This window comes from Dermacentor silvarum, chromosome 8, assembly GCF_013339745.2.
Source record: "Dermacentor silvarum isolate Dsil-2018 chromosome 8, BIME_Dsil_1.4, whole genome shotgun sequence".
In the NCBI taxonomy this organism is placed as follows: Eukaryota; Metazoa; Arthropoda; class Arachnida; order Ixodida; family Ixodidae; genus Dermacentor; species Dermacentor silvarum.
Window position 1 is genome coordinate 183,594,452 of NC_051161.1, and position 14,766 is coordinate 183,609,217.

Genomic DNA, 14,766 nt, shown 5'->3' on the forward strand with positions numbered 1-14,766 from the left:
GCGGTCACTACTCCTACGAGAAATCAAAATACTTAATTGAATATTTACCAATTACTTTAACTGCACCGAAGTAAAAAAAAATTCCGACAGTGCAATTGTAACCTTTCAACTAATTTACGCGGTGAGGCGGTCACTACTCCTACGAGAAATCAAAATACTTAATTGAATATTTACCAATTACACTCATTACAGTTTTCATTACTTGCTTTACGGCACATATTTAAATTTACGAATTGTAGCCGGTGAGTTCGCACGTCGTATCCACTTGGAAGGAATTCTCAGGACTACGCAATAGTTTCGAGGATATTAATTTTGAAAGTATCCGACGAAATGCATTGCCATTGCAATTACTTTTGGGCTTTAGTGCATGCATAAAACAACGTTTTATTAAAAAAAAAGAAAAAAACTAAGGGGGACAACAGTGCATTCTTACCGCAAGTTCACGAAATCGGTGCCATCCTCATAATTTGTTCCAAGTCAGTATGCCTTGCATACTCACTAGCCACAATTTGTAGATTGAAATACGTATGTTCCGTAATGTAATTAATTAAAAGTTTGTTAGCGTAATTATGTTAATTATTCAATCAAGCATATTGATTTCTCGTACAAGTAAGGGGCCGCCTCACCGAGTAATTTATATCAAGGGTTAGAATTGTGCTGCCTGCCACAGGAAATTTTTAAATATTTCGTGCAGCTGAAAAAAAAGAAGAAAAAAAAAAGAAACCCATCCTGTATGCATTGCGCGCGACGGTCGAGCGTGCTGTGCTGATGCGGTCTTTTTTTCTGTTTGCGTTATGTTTCTGTCTTATGTGCTGTGTGTATGATTTCATTTGTCATCACACTCACCTGGAGTAGCACGCTAGGCGAGCCAGCAGGCATATTTCACCAATCCACTATCTCTCTCTATTTCTCTAACGCGTCTGGTCGAATTCCTGGTGCAAGGATGTGCGCGATTTTTTCTGCCAAACCAGATGTTCAGTTCAAGGGCCATCACTAACTAAAGTTACCTGTTCACGTGCATTGATGACGCCTACGTTAATGAGCAAACTTAATAGCCTCTGGGATAAGTCCTTTGTCGACTAGCTATATAACGAATCCTTCGCTCACCACTGAAGCAGCGCTGTCGGCTGAAGTAATTACGAATGATTACAGTGTAGCTTGGCTTGATTATTAAAGCTCTTCTGCAATGGTGCTTCTTTACACGAATAAATGATGGAGTTGCAGCAGCGCCGACGACGAAGTCACGCATTAAGTCGCGCGTTAACGACAGTGCTCGCCAACGGCACGCTCTGCACTAACGAGTTTCTCTCTCCCACTGGGAGGACGCAACTGAAATCCATACAGCGTCTTGGAAGGCAAGAAGCACGCCATTTACAACTTAATTGTTGCTTAGTTCTCTATAGAGACATTCTTCGCCATCTACTTTCAGTGTTAAGTAAGTCACATTCTAAGGTTTCAACTTAGTGCTATATAGTAGGGACAGACGCCACTGACCACGCGTCCAGGAGTCCTCGGTCATCGAAAACCACACGTAACACTGTCTTTGTGACAGTGTTATAAGTGTTACACCCTTATAAGTGTTACACCCTTGCGAACTGTCCTTTGAAAGACGCCGAAGGGTCGAGCTCAGGATTATAGACTCGACGTGCACCAGATTCACAGCGCACACTCTGCTGAAATGCTGCCCACGGCGACTGGTAGTCGAGCCCGCGGCATCGCGCTCGGCGACAGAACGCCGCAACCACTCAGCATGGCGACTATGGTGTTCGCATTCCGCGAGTCGTGCGCACGTATATGCATTCATGGCCTGCACTCGTTCTGCACGTCGTCCAATCACTCGAACGAGAGGCCCGCACAACCGCGGGAACAGTGCACACCCCCCGCGCAATGACGCTAAAAATGCGGCTGCACTGCGATCGCTAATCACTGCTCATTACGGGCGGACGCGACGACAAGCTCTCCGCGCGCTGTGCCGCCGACGACCGCCGGGAATGGTCCGGAGAGCGAACCACGCCGAGAGTGCCCGTATATATCGCATCGGCGAGGCCGTTTTCGACGAAGACGCCACGCGGCTCCTTTCGTCGCGCGGCCCTCACACACGCGTGCATGCGCCAGGAATTCCAGGTGACGAACCACCGCCTCGCATGCCGTTCGTTTTCCTCCTGGTTCCCTTCGCCGCCTCCGAACGAGTCGAGCGTTCAGCCAGCGGCGGGCGTTGTATAGCTCGACAGCAATGCGAGGAATCCGTATTAACGGGCTCAGCATTATCGGCAGGCTGTGATGCGGGCCTCGGTATCGAGGAAGAGGCCTGGCGGTGCTTCTGAGCTACCCGGAGGAATCCCCGGCGGCAGGAGCGTCGTGGTGAGTAGGGAGCCTACTAGTGGTGAGGTGCAGCAAGCGCCCCCAGGAGCGCGCGCGGGGGTCGAGCGCATTGCTGCCGCGATTAGGGCGCAAATTACGGAAGCAGCCTCGGGCTTCGAGAGGCTGCCGGTGGGGGCAGTGCACTCCAAGAGAGAGAGCGATGTGGCGGCCCCGCTATCGACGACGCAGCCGACAACTTCGGGCGATGCTTGCTTGCGACTCAACGTTCTTTCGCTTTCGTGCTTCGGACATTCTTTCTCGCGTAGGTGTGGTGAAAAAAAAAAGAAAGAAAGAAATTCATGCCCTCGACCAGTGAAGATATCGAGACGATAGCTATCGTGACCATCATGCGAGCTTCACGTTTTACCCATTAAACATTTGTTGCGGATGTAGCCGGAAGTTGGGTGGACCAAAGGATTAAACGCTTAGAGTTTGCGAGCGTCCGCCCGAGGCAAGCCTCAGATGTTACATCGAGCATCGAGGCCATATAATCACTGACCACGCCTTGGAAAAAGAATTACATTTCAACAGGCCCTTTTACAAGCGAGGCGGGCAAGGCCCTATACCTAACGGTGACGTAGTGAATACATATAGGCAGATGAGATGTTCTTTGTTTTGTGTTGTATTGATATTTAGCCTCTTTCGGATTAGCAACGACTACAGGACACATTCATTCTCATGGCATCGAGCTGTTCTTTGCCAATGTAATAATTTCTCCAAACCCCGACGACACCGCGTTTTCTAGAACGTTTGACTACGGAAGCAACGTGAAATAAAAATTACCTCTGGCACTCCCATTTTCTCATGTTTCTCCCTATTTTCACTCCCCAAAGTAAGTGTTCGTTCTCGCCGTTTTTCAAGCTCTTTTGAGCTCTCCCCTATCATTTTCTTTCTCCAGAAGATAACGAAAACGACGAAGTATGACTAGGGGCGCCAGCGTGAGAGGGTAATGTCACTCTCAAGCGGGATATGTCGTACCAATTCAGTTACAGCGGCATCGTGAGGTGGCAGACCAACGCTCACTCGCTCGTTCACTCACTCACTCACTCACTCACTCACTCACTCACTCACTCACTCACTCACTCACTCACTCACTCACTCACTCACTCACTCACTCACTCACTCACTCACTCACTCACTCACTCACTCACTCACTCACTCACTCACTCACTCACTCACTCACGAATGAACGTCTTATTCAATAGAGAAACGACGACCGCTTGAATGTAAGGGAAAGGAAGAACTGCCCGACTGGGTCGCTGGTTGTCGTGGAGACACGCAACGGTTCTGTGGCGTCGTGACGACTCTGCGCACTCTGTATCTTTCTTATCGCTTCGTTGCGGGATACAGCGTTTTCCTTCACTTGTTGCTCGTCCCGGTGGATAGAACAGGTCTCGCCGCGGCCCCCCGCATATTCCGGCGGCTACGGCTCCATGTGCATGTGTCAGCCGAACAGCGCTCGGAGGCACGGCGATTTTATCGAACGAGGAGCACGTGAAACAGAGCGGAGCCGTCCAGGGCCAGGCACACAACATTCCTGCAGGACGAACCAGCTGCGCGGGCGACATCGGAGTGCAAGAAGGGCTCATCGTTGTAGCAGCAATGGCATGCCGTACGTGTGGGATATGTTTCCGTAGAACAGTGCAGTGCCCTACTTAGACGCAGGGTGACCGACGCGCTAGCTCACCCCAGTTGAGTCACCGACAGCATATTTAATTAAGACGACATCATGGTTCATTAGTGGCTTGCGCCTTGGCTGTTGTGTCCTTAGATATCGTGACTGGTTCACCGCGAGGTCGCCGAGTAACCACGAATAGTTATCTCGTGCGAAGAGCCATTTGGAAATAGATTTTGACAGTCTGTCTGCAGACATCTCATATAGATTACTTACCTTCACCCAACACCTTTCTATATTTTTTCCTACACGAAACGTAACCGTCGGGAGTCTACTGACATTTTTGTAGAATCTGCGGACTTTTTGGCTTTGTACGCCTGTATATACATAGTACATAATGAGAGTATGACTTGGAACAGTCCACACGAATTGTCGATAAAGAAGTTGTGGACTAAGTCGATTAGTGTCCACTGGCTAATTTTACTGCTACGGCAATAAGATTTATTTGCGCAGCTTGGTGCTTGCGCAGATCCAAGCGTACGCAAAACTAGGTTACGCCGACTTCAATATAATTTATTCAATATGGCTATATGTGTACTTCGCTGCTCAGGTCTAGCAACTCGTGTGTAATCCTATGATGAGGTTTTTCGTGTGCGACGATCAGCTATTCTTCGGAACGGGAGAAGGTGCGTGATTCCATGTCAATTGTGCTGAGCACGTCTCTGGTAGAGTGCACGCGCTGGCTTATATGAACAGCGGCCAAGAGATCCTCATCAGAATTATGGCGCCCCAGCTGAGGGGCCAAATGTTCATAGTTTACCTTGGCGATCCTTTAGCCCTTTCCGCACCACAGAGTAGCCAGCCTGTACTTACACTGGCTTGTTTTTCTTTCCCTTTCCTTCTCTCTTCTCTCTGCTCTTATATAATTGGTCTTCTTCCGGTAAGAACAGATGCCTGTGACGGGAAGCAACAAAAGAAGCGACTGTCCGCAGGCTAGGAACGCGCTGGCTTAAGTTGAGAGACACTGCGACGGTTCCGCACAGAAGATAAGGGAGCGACTTACTCCTGCATGCGGGGTGCCTTAGCCGCGAGGAACTCAAGTTTCATTACTCGGCTTCGTAAGCTCCATAGATATTTCTGCAGCTCCTTAGCAAGCTCTCGCGCCACTGTTCTAACGGGGCGACATCCACTTTATACTACCGAGTCCATCAAGATGATGTACATGACGAGCGTGGTACTGCGGTCCATGGCACGTTGGGGGCACTGCCTATTGGTGACGATACGTTTACACCACCGGCTGGCTTGGTGTAGTCCACTACAAACAAGATTTGCACCATTTGGGGCTTATCTTGTCTTCTGAAATGCTCGTCATCTATCTCGCATCCACTTCTTTCCCTTAGCGCAGCGCTCCCGGTAGTTTCAGGTCACGAACGGCATGCGTTTATCAGGGAGACACAGCGTTCTTGACAGGATAGGGGGGGCGCAGCGCTTTGAAAGGAAGTGTGCGCCAGCTGGTTGGCGATTATTGTTTGGGAACAAGATAAGCGCCAAAGCGTATACAACTATTTTTAGTGTCCCTCTATAACTGTCATGCGCCCGACTGAGAAAGGGTCACCGCGTTTTTTTTTTTTCTCTTTTCTTTTACATTCCCGTCTTCTAGGTTGAATACCGGCTGAAAGAGCTGTCACTCTTTTAATAACGCTTGTTGAAATCGTTTTTCGTTTTTTGCCGCATCAGCTGCAATAATTTTTCAGCGTATATCGGATGCGGAAAGAGTCACAGACGTGTTCGTTTGCTTGGGTTCACGGGAGCGCGAATAAAGCGCCGTGCATTAAACCATGGCAGGATTACGTTCATATGGAAAATAGGTCCAAGTGGATGAAGTCGTTGGTGGTATACGTATTCAGCATGTAGAAAAGTGCAGCGCGCTGAGACGGGCTTTTCCGCCCGATGAATCGATTCCCGCGGGCGCCGAGTTTTCCTTACTCAAGCGGCCCTTTATAAGTTTCCTGTCCGCATGGTTGCCCATCCTCCGGCATAGGGATCAGCTCCGGCTCGCTAACGTTGGGCGCAATCCCTCCTGTAGCGCCTTCCGCATCGCGAGCGCGTCCCGTAGCTCGCCCAATACGGCGTCGGCCGACGCGTAGCTCTTTTGTGCCGGGTCGGTGGGGGATTACGACCGCCGGTGCGCGCACGGCGACCTTCACCGTCTAACGGTGCACCCGGAAAAATCGAGGGTGGTGCGACCTGGCTATACGCCTCTGCACATACTATTACCGCCACTCCTCGGCGAGTGGCTCTTCGTCCGGACGCAGCGCCAGCCCCTAACTCTGCTGGAAAAGTCTGCAACAGAGATCGCTTCTCGCGCTCAGCTATAGGCCGCTGCAAATTAAGCGCGAGTCTGTGTCAAGAACGCGCCCAGCGCTCTTGACGTCGGCTCGAGTGGCGCTGCACTGTCCAGCGCTGGCAGACGGTGTCAGGCCGACCTACGCTCGGTGGGCCGAGCGCCGCACGTAATCGCGAAGGCGAGGCCTGCCGCTGTTTGCTCGCGTTGCCAAGTGGTGGGCGTGTGTGGCCGCAGCGGCCGTGGATCGGCTTCGAGGCTAAGAGGCGCTTACGGCGCGTCGATGGACGTTCGGCGCGCAGGTCGTTGACGAAGCGCAACAAGGATGCATTGGCCGCTCATTGACGTTCGCAAACACTAGTTGGCTGGACTGAGGGGAGGATGACGCGGCAGCGAGAAAAACCGAGAACGAGTTGGACAAATAGCGTCATCTCTCGAAGAGGCAGGAAGCGCGAGGCCCGGAAGCACTCTGTCAGCCCATCTGCAAACGGTCTGCCTTCGCTACAGCTGTTCGATGACAGCATTCCCGTTCTGTCTCTTTTCATAAGGTTAGTCGGACAACACGTGAAGAGTAGTAAAGAGCTGTCAAGAGGAAAAGAACGAGCACGAAATGGAAAAGTGAACTAAGGAGTTGGCTTCATATTCAAGCACGAAAAATATCTACAGAAAGATTATTCAGCCAAAGAGCCGCAACAGCGAATATAGGCTGCTATGCGAAATAGGGTGCTTTCTGACAAGTAATGTTAATAGCTGCGCATTTCAGACTCATATATATCTCGTTCTGTTCGAGTACATTAAGTTCACGACGCACATTATACAGATGAAGTGAGGGAACAATCTGCAATTTCTTTTCACGCGCCATCCTCATGGCGTCAAGCTCTCGGCATCACCGACTCTTCAGCTCTCCCGTAAACTAGTCCACGTACCATGTTCCTGCTTTGTTTCTTTCTTATTTTTTTCCCCAGTCCGTAGGCAAGAACATCCCTCCGGGCGAACTCACTCCGTATGCTAGAAACATTCCTGTGGTGACGCTGGCTTGACGTATGAGCAACCGCTCCACCCATTCGGATCTTGAAAAGGTATTTGTATACTTGAGGCAGCCTTGCGTTCAGCATATCATTGCATATTTTTTCTAAAATGTGGACTTCCCTCATGTGCGATCTCCCTTGTGAGTTTCACTACCAGACTGCTGACGAGATCTTCGTTTATACAAGAGGGTGGTGTGTGTGTGAAAGCTTTTTATTTACAAAAGTCCTGAGGCTCGACTCTTTCAAGCCGAGGCGGGCCGCACCCACGATGGCACCGTTAGGCCCAGCCCTTCAGCGACATCGTGGGCCCTCTGGACAGCCCGTAGCTGATCTTGAAAAGATGAACTCTGTAGCATCTTCTTCCAATGGAGCCATTCTTCTTCAGGGTTGGTGAGAGTCGCAGGGCATCTCGCGAGCATGTGTCTGATCCCAATGATTCCATTGCACGCATGACAATCTTTCTTGATCTCCCTTTCTGGATAAATTTTATCAAGGTTGTACGGCGTGGGATAAGTTCCTGTTTGTAATAGTCACAGTAAAACTGTCTGAGTCATGTTTAGCTTTGAATGTGGCAATAGAAATTGTCTGCGTCCTAGATAGTAGTGTTTAGTAATCTCATTATATGTTAATAAATGATCTCTAAATTGCAAGGCCTGGTGGTGGACGGCTCGGTTGTGACTGTCACGGCTAGCAAGTCCTCGTCCCAAGTCATGAGTAACCTCATTGAGGTTAACCCGGGTCTCGTCCACTTCTCCCATATGCGCAGGAAACCAGTGTGGTGCGGTGATCGTTTTACCACCACTGGGCCTCCGGCCCCGCTTTAATTCTTTCGCCTCAGGACCTAAATAAAGTTCGTACTCACTCACTAACCACCACTGGAAGAATTGACTGGGGGCTGTAAACCTAGTTATCACGAGCGAAACGCCTGTATGGCTTGGTTTTGCAAAAACTATGCACACAGTGTTTCATTAATGCACGCTTCCGCGCTTGGCAAGCTTCTGTCTAACGTGCTAGTCTGGCCTCCCTTTGCTCCGGTGTTTCAGCAGCCAACTTTGCCTTTGCTTGAGATTTCTCAGCCTGCCGTCTAGCTGCTGGATGACTGGATTCATCCTGTCGCTTGCGCTGAAGCGCACGCACAGACGGCCCAGCCGGCGCGCCATCCATGGCGAGACTGAGCGACCAAGTGCCGGCGAAGCAACCGTTAACCCCTCGCCTAGTCACGTGGTACCGCAGCGGCGAGGCTCAGAGCGAGCGCAGCTGCGACGCCTCTCCGCAGCGGATCACGTGGCGTGACGTCACACCTGCCACACTTGCGCTCCGGCGGCTCAAGGCCATTGCGAAGCGATGATATTGCGAGACGTGGCGATGGTATTGCGAGACCTTGTGAGACATGGCGCAGTAGAGCTTTTGCTCTAATCATGGAAATTACGTGCATTCTCTCTGATGTGTGGGACTGACTGAGAGTGAACTTGCGGCTTGTCTCGTTAATCATTGATACGTTCGATTACGCGTGGTTGCTTAGTGGAAACAGTGTTGCACTGATAAGCAGGAGGTCGCGGGATCGAATCCCGGCCACGGCGGCCGCATTTCGATGGGGGCGAAATGCAAAAACACCCGTGTATTTAGATTTAGGTGCACGTTAAAGAATCCCAGGTGGTCCAAATTTCCTGAGTCCCCCACTACGGCGTGCCTCATAATCAGATCGTGGTTTTGGCACGTAAAACCCCACAATTTAATTTTTTAAAGTCACGAGGACGTCGTAAGACAGCTCTGGTGGCCAGCCACATACTTCGGATTAGTTCAGATCTTTTCGACGTTCGATGAATTGGTGGTTCAACTGTACCGTATATATTCGTGTAAGGGCTGCGCCCGTGTAAGGACTGTACCCCCAACTTGGCATCCCAAAATTTGAAAAAAAAAAATTCTAATGGAGAAGCAATCGTGTTCCGTGCCCCGATGCCACGCGCGCGTGTCGGCGAATTTTCGCCCGCTGCGTAGTTCCGATGGCGAACGTTACCTCTTATGCAATGGTACATCCGGGGTGTGCAAAAGTCAAGGCTGAGCGGGCACTATTTTGACCATACGGGTCGGTCCCGTGTAAGCGCCGCAACTCGTCAAAATTGTGGAAAGAAAGTGCGGCCCTTACACGAGTCTATACGGTATCTTGGGACAGAGCGGACAACTTTTCGTTCGTCTCTGCCATCGGCCGGTCGCCTTCACTAATATGTTCACTATCACGATCGGCTGGAGCCTTCCATTACGTGCCTTAAGAGTCGCTTGTTGTGCGATTTCATACTGAACAGTGGTGAAGCCAACGAAAAGGCGCCGCGCAAGAAGGAGAAGCACAGGCGCGAATAGCAGCAAGTCTATAGCATGTGTTTCGCTTGCATCTTCCTTTGTACTGCGTCTTTTTTAGTTGCTTTCGCTGACTGACCGTTTTGCACGAAACAAAGAACGCGTTCACAACCGGACGGGACATACACCGCACAAAGTGCGAACTATAGCAACTGTTCGTTTCGAACGACATGGTGATACCTTCATTTACATACACTTTAACGAAATAGCCGTAGGAAGAAAAGAATGCGCAAGTGTGACTACACATGCGCATTCCTTTTGCAGCCCTCAAGCAGATTCAGTATGATCGGAAGTCAGTTTGCTGCGTTCCCTTCGCTGTCAGTTGAATTTGTTTAGCAGATGCGCTTACGCATTCTCCTGCGCGTGCTGTCGTCGTGACATACGCCTCACCAATAAGGGCGCATTCACACTTGCGACTAGACGACGCCCCGCGACCGATTGCGACTGGTGACCAGAAAGCTACTCAAGGTGAACGACGTTCACACGGACAAATGCGACCGACGAGTCGCTAAACCGAAATGTCTCGCGATATGCCATTCACGTCTGCTTGCAATGTCATCGCCGCGTAAAATAAGCGTCAGCGTATACGGACGTCCTGTGCCTTCGCATATGGTAGGTTAAGCTGTTCTGCGACTGCGGTCGCGCGACTGAAAAATCTAGCAGCGAGCGACTGGCCCGAAACGGTCGCCTTTCGAGAAAAGCGACCATTTGCGACTACTTGCGACTGGTCGCTTTGCGACTAACTTGGTCGCGCGACCTCGCCTAGTCGCAATTGTGAATAGACCCTCTTTCCGTCCTGCCATGGACATGTAATACGATATATGTGGTGTTTCCACCACACTTTCAAGCTCGTACACGGAATACGGGCCACGATTAATCCCCGCAGCAATTTTTGCGAGCCACTCTACGCGCCACGCTGCGCGTTCTCTAACGTCGTCATCTCGTCCGCTCGTCTCATTCCCGCCTGGTGAAGCGGCCGACCGGTTCCTCCGTGACGCGGTAATCGCCGACAACGCGCGAACCGCGCACACATGGGAGCGCCGCTGGCGCGCAGTTCTCTACGCGCGGTGCTTCGCACGTCCGCGCGGCTTCCCAGGCGGCGTCAAGCATATGTATGCGCTGTGCATCTCTCGTCGAAGCGCCGAGAGTGCGTGAGGGCTATAGGCGGGAGTGTCGAACCGTTCACGCAGCAATCGTTTGACCTTGATCGAAGCGTGCGATGCGCTACCACCTTTTCACTGTATACAGCGTGGTTCGCCATTGACAAACAGGCGGAACTCGAGACGAGGACAGCGTCGAGGTTGATGGCAATGGCGGAGGTGTGTGTGTGGGGGTATATATGTACACTACGTGTTGACCAGGAGGATCTCGCCCGGCGGCTGTGATCGGCGTCTTTACCGCTCCAGTTGTCGGTGTAGATGTGGGTTGCTTCCGGAGTATACATCTCATGAGCAAGCTGATAGAATGGCATTTCGTGCGTTGTTTCCTTTTCTTTCTTTCTCTCTCTCTCTTTCTCTTTTTTAAACGCTATTGCTTTTTAGGATTCGATACTTCAGCGCTTCTCGCACAACGTGAGCTTAACAAGTTGGCAACGTTAAGAGCCGCACCTTAACATGCGAGTATTTTTACAGGCGCTGCATTCCATTGTATACGTTTTCGATTTAAGGGGGGGCATCATTTTTTCGCTCTGCGCAATTTTTAAAAATAGTCTGTTGCAGATAGCATAAGTCTAGTCCTTGAGCTGGATTATTCAAAGAGGCGGACTATATACGAGTACTTACATGAGGAATCGAAACACGTATTCAACTAATTGAAAATAACTAATTAACTTATTCATGAATTACTTTACGGTACATATTACAATTTACGAATTGTGGCCGGTCAAATTGCAAGGCGTATTCACTTGGAAGGAAAAAACAAACAAACAAAGGACGATGACGTACAATCTAAAGACCGCTGGCTGGCGCTTTCCGCCCCGTCCGCGACGGGACGGTGCCGCTTTGTCCTTGGTCAGGCGAGCTGGGGATGAGAGTCCGCTGCTCGAGCCAAGACCCTGCGTTGCCAAGAGTCTCACCGGTTGAAAAATGATCGTGGCCGGGCTGCACCCCGAATATACGGAGGAATTCCTCTAGCTTCATGGAAGTTAAACTGAACAAACAGTTGCTGTGCTTGTTATTGCACGACTAATTGCGGAGAGGCACAGAAGAACAGTAGACGCCAGTCAGGCGCAGAGTGAAAACCAATGCGCCGACAGAGATGCATCACAATGCGTGTCACCTGCGAGTAAGTGTGTTGGTTCGCGAATGTAAGTGATTGCGTGGATGCAACCGCGACTGCCTGCCACACTTTCAGATTGATTTTAATTATGAAATAGTGAACACATTAGGAGTCAAATATCGAAGTAAGGGCGCAGACGAGTGCTATTGTTAGGTGTCGAGTCTTTGGCAACCTTAAACAGGCTGGACTCCAGACCATCGTGCGAGTCAAAAATACTCGGACCGTAGACACATCCGTTGCAGACAAGCTATATTCGCGCACTGTGCAGTGTTTCAAGTTTACCGGCCTGAGTGACTGTTTATCGCCCTTCTTTGCATCCCGCCTGCGTGCACACTGTGCTCAATCTACCCCCTTCTTTCCTTACCCCTTTTGTAGGGTAACAAACAGGAGGCTCGCCTGGGGTTTACCTCCCTGCCTTAAAATTTTCCTCTCCTTGCTTTCTCTCTCTTCTCGCTTTGGCATAAGTTCCTCCGACTCGTTTTATTTTAATGCTCTCGAAGAACTAAGGTGGTCTCGCAGCTCTTTTGGCATGCTCAGTTACGCCGATCCTGTGAGTCTTATGCTAGTTCCTATGACATGAACATCCTTGCTAAGGAAAAAATAATGAGTGCATTTCATTAAGCTTCTGAGCGCAATACAGTCACGTTGCACAAGTCAAAAGGAAGCAGCACAAATTTGACGTATCTTACTCCATGCGTCTTAAAAAAAAAAAAAAAAAAAAAAAAAAAAAAAACTTCACATGACCTAGAAGGGAAATATATACGTGGGTGTCCACGTAATACCTCCCTGATTTCAAAAAAAAAAAAAAAAAAAGTAGGATACTTTGATAGCTGCGTGGCATTATACCCTCTTTCCTTGGATGTACTCACTGATAACTGCGTGGCATCATCATACACGTACGGTTTTTTTCGTTCAAATATATGAACTCCGATCAACGTGTGTGGATGTCTAATGCTTGCAAACAAGCAGGGAAAACAAGTAATTTGCTCATCCAGACTTCTTTTGTTGTGAAGTGTCATGGCAGAGACACTGTTGTGGAGACCATTATGTACGGATGCTGATTAAACAAAGTGCGATAGACCGCGAGGAATAAAACAATACGCAGAGTGTTTGGGTACGCACTGAATGTATTCCACAACGGCTTGTGCATGATATGTGCTCAAATTTGAGGATCTTCGTCACTTGGAGGTATAAAGTGCTAAAGAAAGCACGGGGCAGTATACTTCCACGCTTCGCTTCCTCTTCTCTCTCAAAGCGCTAAAAATGTTCAGTAGCGTCCAACCAGCAGAGCAAGTTCTAAACATTGCGGGACGACTCAATTGCCACGTATCCGTTCTTACAGCCGTCATCGTTAGGACGCTGAATAAAATAGCGAGCATATATATATATATATATATATATATATATATATATATATATATATATATATATATATATATATATACGTCTCGCACAAATACAGAAAGTTCTGCATTGTATGTGTCGAACCAATTGCCTACAAAACGTGTCCAAGAAAGCGGCACAGTACTATCAAGTCAGCATTATCAAAGGAGTGGCACGTTAAACAATAACGCCTTCAGATCGCCATCACGCGCAATAACAGATCGCAGGTTCGACCGGTTTGTATCGCTTACTAGCTGAACATCCACGTAGATTACGGGCCTCTCACGCTACTAAGGGATTGCTATAGATTTCACGATACAGACAACTGGGCACAAACAACCGAGCTCGACAGACAAGTTCACGCCCAGTCGTGTTCCGTGGTGTATCGTGAAAACATGCTGTACCAACTCACCCGAACCCTGCTCAGTTAGTATATAATGTTACAGATAGAAAGAACTAGCGAACGCAATGCGATTCTACATTCTTTTATTGCCAAATATTTTGGCGCGCAGTAACCAAGCATAAATAATGGACAAGACAAGCGCAAGCGTTGGCTTCCAACGAAAGTTTTATTACTGAGAACATGTCATTTATACACATAGAAGTCATACGTATTACTTGTATCACAAACGCAACGAGGGCGAAATAAATAGAAGGTGGCAACCGAACCATATAAGAGGGAACAGGAGGAGGAGGAGGAGAGAAAGAGAGAAGACAGGGATGTTAACCAAAAATGCGTCTGGTTGGCTACCCTACTCTGGGGGACGGGAAAGAAGGAATAGAAAGATGAGAAAGAGAGAGGAAAATTTTATTGTCTCTGAGCAGATTATTGAGCAGGTGGCTTCAGTCCAAGCCACCTCCGTCAGCGTACTTGATGGCGGATAACGTGCACGTATATATGCTGCCAGGTGCTCTTGCTCCTGGAGTGCGGTGGCCGTATATAGTATGGTGGCTAGCATAGTTGGGGAATAAGGATAGGGAGGTTGGATAGGGTAGTGTAGGATGCGGAGGGTGGCATATCTAAGCATATGATAGGTGTTCGGGCGGTCGCCGCAGTTTATGCAGGAAGGGAGGACCTTCCGTGAGACCTCGGAGAAGGTGGACACCAAGTGAAAAAAAGTGCAAGTAACGTGCCGGAATCTGCGCATATGCCATCCACATGCAACACCCAGGTAACGCAACACGTTGCTCGACAAACCAATGGCACTGACGCATGAGCGGTCGCTAGAGTAATTTTCTTCATGCAGCTTCGACTATACCTGCGCTCTTCGAGCTCTGGTTTACAACCACAACGGTTACAATGCGCCGCCACGTGTCCCTGCATGCAGCCCCCAGCGGACGTTGTCGTCCAACCAGCCCAGTCTATCACGTTTTCTTTTACTAACTTCTTTATCTTTTTCAAT